The 6,551-nt window shown below is 36.1% G+C and overlaps 1 protein-coding gene across 1 annotated transcript in view; it reads right to left on the bottom strand.

Moving 5' to 3' along the window:
• Positions 1–2,686, bottom strand: part of LOC135202534 (DNA-directed RNA polymerase III subunit RPC7-like) — a 9,161-nt gene extending 6,475 nt beyond the window's left edge. Inside the window, exons 1-2 of the mRNA XM_064231998.1 lie at positions 2,635–2,686; positions 1,964–2,049 (exon numbers count right to left, since the gene is read on the bottom strand). The gene's annotated coding sequence lies outside the window, so the exon portion shown is untranslated. The remainder of the gene's footprint in view (positions 1–1,963; positions 2,050–2,634) is intronic.
• Positions 2,687–6,551: the final 3,865 nt, after the last annotated feature.

Here is a 6,551-nt window from a genome sequence, read left to right as displayed (position 1 = left end):
CACGTGCAAATAAGAAAACACGTCACTATGGGGAAAGAAAAAATTGTTTTGACCTCTTGAACCAATCCCATAACCCTGAAATATTTAAACAAAAACCACTCCTTTTTGATAAACAATAGTTCTTTAACACTCACCACTCCATAATGGGAACAAAAGGAACTCGAGATTCTTCGTAAAAAACGCGTAGTGATATAACAACGACCGCCGACAGGTATCTCGGACACTCGTCATTGCACAAGCAAAAGTCACACTGGGTGCGCTCACTGCTTCAGGCTGACTCCCTGGGAAAAATGCTGAGTCCCATAAAAATCCTTCCCTCCCTTTAGCACAGTTAATCAGACAGACATTTTCTCATTTTTTTCACTAAGTAACTGAAAACTAACAGTTTAACGATTTTCCACAATCCCACAAAGCTTTGTCGTTCGAAAACTATCGCTAAGTCACGGCCCCTTTTTATTTTTCTAACTGGCCACTCATATCTCTTCATTGGCGTTCCTAGGCATAGAAAAAGCAAGAAAACTTTCTATATCCCTTTTTACACTGACACACTATTACATGGGAAAAACCTCATGTATTTTTATACGGTAAGCGTGGGGACACGAAACGGAAGGCAGACCCCCACACACACGCTCTCTCTCTCTCTCTCTCTCCCGGCAATCACCCCACATCTCTCTCTCTCTCTCTCTCTCTCTCTCTCTCTCTCTCTCTCTCTCTCTCCATTCTAACAGGTAATGAAAATGAGAGAGTTGCATCATAACATAACGTTTATTTACAATAACAACTAAGTCGGTTAACTAAGTAATCCAGTCTCACAGACTAACTTAAAAACAACTCATTGTCAAGTCACCCAAAAGGTCACACCCTTTCCCTGTGGGAACTCTGTCCCACCGAAATCCAGAACCATCCATTCCCAACCGGAATATCACTCACTGATAAATAAAAACACTTTGGCATCTGCCATCATGGCTTCGCCTTCCTCCCGAATGTCTGTGCAAGTCTTCCCATAAACTGGCATTATGAATAGAAGAGGCGCACACGCACATACGAACACACAGTTCGCTAGCGCCTCGCGGTTCTAGCTGCATCTAGTTTCACAAGCACTTTGGGAAGAGTTCATAAAATGGCGTACATTGACTCGACGAACTAAAGCATTTTTATCTCACGCCATCCCCTAGAAAACTCATTGATCAGCTACTCTCAGGTCGTTACTCTGCACTGTCCTCCACATTCCACAGGTTACAGAGAATGCACGAACAATACATAATTAATCAAAACCCTATGTCTTACATATATATATATATATACTATATATATATATATGTATATATATATATATATATATATATATATATATATATATATATATATAATGTGTGTATATATATATACTATATATATATATATATATTATATATATATATATATATATATATATATATATATATATATATATATATATATATATATATATATATATGTATATATATATAATATATATATATATATATACGTATATATATATATATATATATATACGTATATATATAGATTGGTAATTAAAAAGGAATGATGCTTTTTATCTTGCCGGCTTCTTAACTGAAGTAACTGCTCCCTTATAAAGCAATTACCAACCTTATTCTTATCATTTTCATGAAATAAAACAGGAAGCCATTTTCAGAGTAAAAAATATAGTATTGTATTAAGGAATAAAAACTGAAACACATGAAAAAAAAGCAGGTGTGCTGGAACTGACAAGACACTACATGATTTTACAGACACAGGGACACATTGGAAACCAGATGTGCAAATGACAAGGAGGGATACCTCCTGTTATTATAACATCTAGTAAATGAGCAGGAGTAGATTTACTGCTATTGTAAAGTGATGGGTGTGATGAAAAAAATTACAAATATGGTGCCAATAACCATACTTTTTGACAATGAAATTCACACATGATACTCACAGAATATAGACAAGTTAATGTTTTTCCAGCAGTTTTTCCTTAGATGTTTTTACTGATTCCTCCTCTTCATAATTAACAAAATCTTCCTGCAACAATCAAAATGACTGAATTAACAAACAGGGCAGAAAATTACAGAAATTAAACAAACATTCATCACAGAATATGACTAAGTCACCAAAGATTATAAAAATTTTAAATTGGCTCCAACGAAAAAGTTTGTTTCTAACCCTTATCCCAATACACCTAACAATCAATTTCAAATGCATACTGTTCAATGAAAACAGAAGTAATGTTAAATAATGAGAACTTATTTTTTTCTTTTGATATGGCAGCATATCCTACACCTGATACAAATTTGAACCCATCAGTAAAACTTGCAAAGCATGAAGTTTGTGCCTTAAATATACTTTCTATAAGCATTGCTTATGATGTTTAGTTAAACACTTGTCCCTTCCAATTCATGGGGATTGAATGAATGCCTTCAAGCCTTCACAAAAACAGGGAATTGTGCTGCACACTGCAGGAATACTGAATTTCTGGCATAAGGAACAATATTACAGTATACAGAATTTTAGGAGAAATGCCTTTCAAAAAACATAAAGACATAACACAACTATGTATCAATAACAAAGAATAGCAAGTGTACAAATATGACTAAGAGATGAACTTACTGGATCATAGATGACTTTAACAACAAGAGAACAACTTGGACAGGTTGCAACTTCCTCTCCTGCAGACAATTCTTCTTTAGTAATTTGGAAACGATCTCCACAGGGACATGGGTAGTAGTAGGAGTCAGTTTCTGGGTCGTAATCGAAGTCTTCAATTTCAATTTCGTCGTGATAAACAGACATGCCTGAAAAAGAACACTGGCATAAATGTAATAAGTTAACACCCTATCACTTGTACATAAAAGTACAGAACAACATTTTTAAAATACATAATAAAAAATTTTTTTACCTCTTAATATTTAATATAAATTATAAGATATATATTATGATATATATATAATAATAATATATATATATATAATATATATATATATATATATAAATACAGTATATTACTTCATTCATACTTGTAAAGCAACAGTACTACAGCATTGTTTCTTATAAACTCAATTTTCATAGGCACAAACTTTGCCTTATATAGGAGTAACTTCTGGGTAAGCAACTCACCAAACTGATCACTCACCTCTTCCTTAGGCTATGGGGAAAAATATGAGATTGGTTTGAGGTTTGCACAGCCAGGAAAACTGCAATTTAATTTACAGAAGAAATTACAGTTTGGTCATACAATGTATACAAACCTTTGTCTTATTTAGGATATGCAATCATATGGTAGAATCTAAAATTACAAGCAGTGAAGTCACCACCTACAACACATCAACTTCCCGGTCGCATGTGTGAAAGCACAAAGCGTAATGGGTGACCACCCTTCACTCATGAACAACCTAACTAGGAGTACCAGGTGATACCTGACTGAAGGGGTTAGATAGGGGGGGACCTCCTAATGCGGCCCAAGAGGAGTAGTCTTGTTACTGAGGTACTATATTGAATACTAATCATGAATTTTCCATGAAAATAAATCTCAAATATATCACAATCGCATAAAATATTATTAAAAAAATACCACTAATTTTTATCATGGACACGGTTTTAGAAAACTATACAACTCTTTTTACTTCTTGACTAAACAAATATAACCTCTTCCATCTGACTTCCCACCCTCTCCTAACAATTGATTCACTGTGCAACTGCAAGGTCCTGTTACACCTTTCAAACCTCACCAGTATTAATTTCCCTTTCAGCAATGAATGACCTTATAGGTACCAGTGTTTGGCCTTAGGCCTAAATTCTTTATTCTAACACTGCATGTGCAATATAATGCAATTTCATTACAAGCTGAACCATTCAGCATGAACAGGACAAGTAATCAGCGCAGGCAAAAAGATGAGCAGTCATTGAACATGGCATCACAAAGCCTACTAGAAAATAATGCTCTTAAAACACAAGCTAACCTAATTCTCTGTTAGTCTATTGGAGATTCCTATTGATTTCTGGATTAACTAAACAAACTGTCTATACACACCTCCGAGACGTGCGCATAGACAATCGATACTATACGCACCGCCCATTTACTATTGAAACTAAGGCGGTGAAAATGGGCAAACGAGACTAGTTATACACCCCTCCCGCCACCGGGATGTGTGCATAGACAAACAAGACTTTACGCACCTCCTATTTTCTACTGAGACTTCAGCGGTGAGAATAGGTAAACAAGGCTATACGCACCTCCTGCATTAGTACACAATAACTGTTGTTATGCCACTAAGATCATTTTCCATTACATCTGAGGTGATTTTCCCCTACTTTCCCCTATGCACCAAATGTAATAATAAGATAAATGAAAATAAAGTATTACACTTTACTGAAAATGAAGTATTACATTTTAGTTTCAATTCCTAAGGAAAATAAACATTCCAAATTTTAGGTATAGGAAAATGAACTCTGTTAAAGTTAAGATATATGAGAATTTAATGCATTTATAGTAAATTTAAATCATTGGTAAATTTTATTCCAAAAATGTTGAAACAACATTAAAAAGCAGTCACAGAACGTTGTTCACTTGAAGAGGAATTTTAGATTAGGTATACAAATATAAAATTCGACTACAACATTAGTGGGATCTCAGAAAAAGGAGGTGCACATAGCAACATTAGGCTAGTATAGGCAGCTCCAGGTGGTGTAAAAAGACATACCAGGCTATACTATGCAGCGCCGGGAGGTGTATATAGACAGCAGCAATCTATACATACCGGCCAGCACTGCATAGTATAGCTAGTAGTCTACAGGATGCTATTAGGGTAAAAAACCACATGGTACAGGGGAGGACCATGTACGATCAATGTGTACAACCCCAAGAAAAGTACATTATAACGCGTCCTTGGGGGACACCGGTGGAAGGGTAGGAGGTCGAGTTTTTGTTCTTAGCTCCGTTTCTCACCAACAACAAGTTGCGACTGATGCCCATCTCCGATGTCAGGACGCGTTATAATGTACTTTTTTTGGGGTTGTACACATTGATCGTACATGGTCCACCCCTGTACCATGCGGTTTTTTACTTTAAGTAACACGCAGGGGCGGTGCTTAGTATAGTAGTAGGCTATACCTACCTGGGCAATAAGTGCCTTATCCTGGTCTAAAAAGGGGAGTTGACCGGGTGGAGGTGAGAATATCCTCAGCCTGAACTAAAATGGGGTTTACTGTAGACTGGAAGGTACTAGGTACTAGGCTATAAACGCAACAAAAAATAAGAAGATTAAAATAAGCATCTTATCTTACGTACTGAGTGGTGTAACCTGACAATGAATTAAGGTAATCACAATATCCAAAATGGGCATAGACTTTCCATGATACACGGAAACAGACCTGAAGGCAAAAATAGGGTAAATATTAGATACGCAGTGAATCTTACCCGAGGATCAATCACCCAATTCCTCCTAGGTAGTATGCAAGCTTCAACTCAAGTCAAGTTTCGTGGTCGTTTCGCATGCCACCTTGGGCCTAGTCTGGCCTAATAAAAAAATACAGGATACACGTTTTAAAAAATATACGGGTACTATTACATATCGTTGTCTATTTTGGGGATTAAAAATTCTTCGCTTGTTTCACTTGCCAAAAATGTTACACTTGACCACCACCCTACGGCAAGGCGTGTAGTAGTAGCAGTAGTATTAAAGGATTCTTCCTATGAAACGGCTCTTTAGGGTCCCCTTTTTTCACAGGTTAACAATTTTTTTGGACATCCTTTTGGGATAGGTACAGAGCAAAAAAGTCTAAAGTTAGGTATTATGTTAAGTGTAATGCAGACGGCCACAAGAAATTGTTTATTAATGTAAATTTTAGACAATACATATAGAAAAGGTTATATATAATGCAGTACCTACGACCTACAGGTGAGATTACTTGATTGATTTACAAATTATTTTAGGCATGCATGCCAAGCACTTGGGCAACTTAAGCCATTCAACTGAAACGGAAATAGACAGTAAAAAGGTTTGAAAGGTGTAACAGGAGGAAAACTTCACAGTTTCTCTATGAATCGATTGTTAGGAGGGTAGAGAGTATGAAGGAAAGAGAATTTGAATGGCGGTACAGTAAAAGGAATATAAGGAGTTGCAACTAAAGGCTGAAGGTATACCTGCTAAGTACCATAAGTAATGTCCACATTGCACCGTATGAGGTACACTGGCGGCACTAACCCTCTACAGGAGAGATAATGCTAGACATTTATCTTCTTTTTCTTATGTTCTTACGTTAATTATTATGTAATAATATACATTTCCATAAAAAATTCTACTTCTTCTATACCATTTTTATGAATCGCCTTTGTTAGTACTCAGAGTTCAGATCTCGACATCAGGAATATTATTTCTTTTCGCACCTTACCACAATTAAGGGTTGCCTTTGAGGAAAGGGGCCAGCCACATTGACTTAAGGTAGTATAATACAAACAAACTTGTCAAAAATCCCACAATTTCATTGGTCTTTTCTTAATCAGAGTGATTTATACTGAGGGAAGGGCG

Source organism: Macrobrachium nipponense, chromosome 30 (genome assembly GCF_015104395.2).
Source record: "Macrobrachium nipponense isolate FS-2020 chromosome 30, ASM1510439v2, whole genome shotgun sequence".
Taxonomy (NCBI): Eukaryota; Metazoa; Arthropoda; class Malacostraca; order Decapoda; family Palaemonidae; genus Macrobrachium; species Macrobrachium nipponense.
This window is presented reverse-complemented; position numbering and strand designations above follow the sequence as displayed.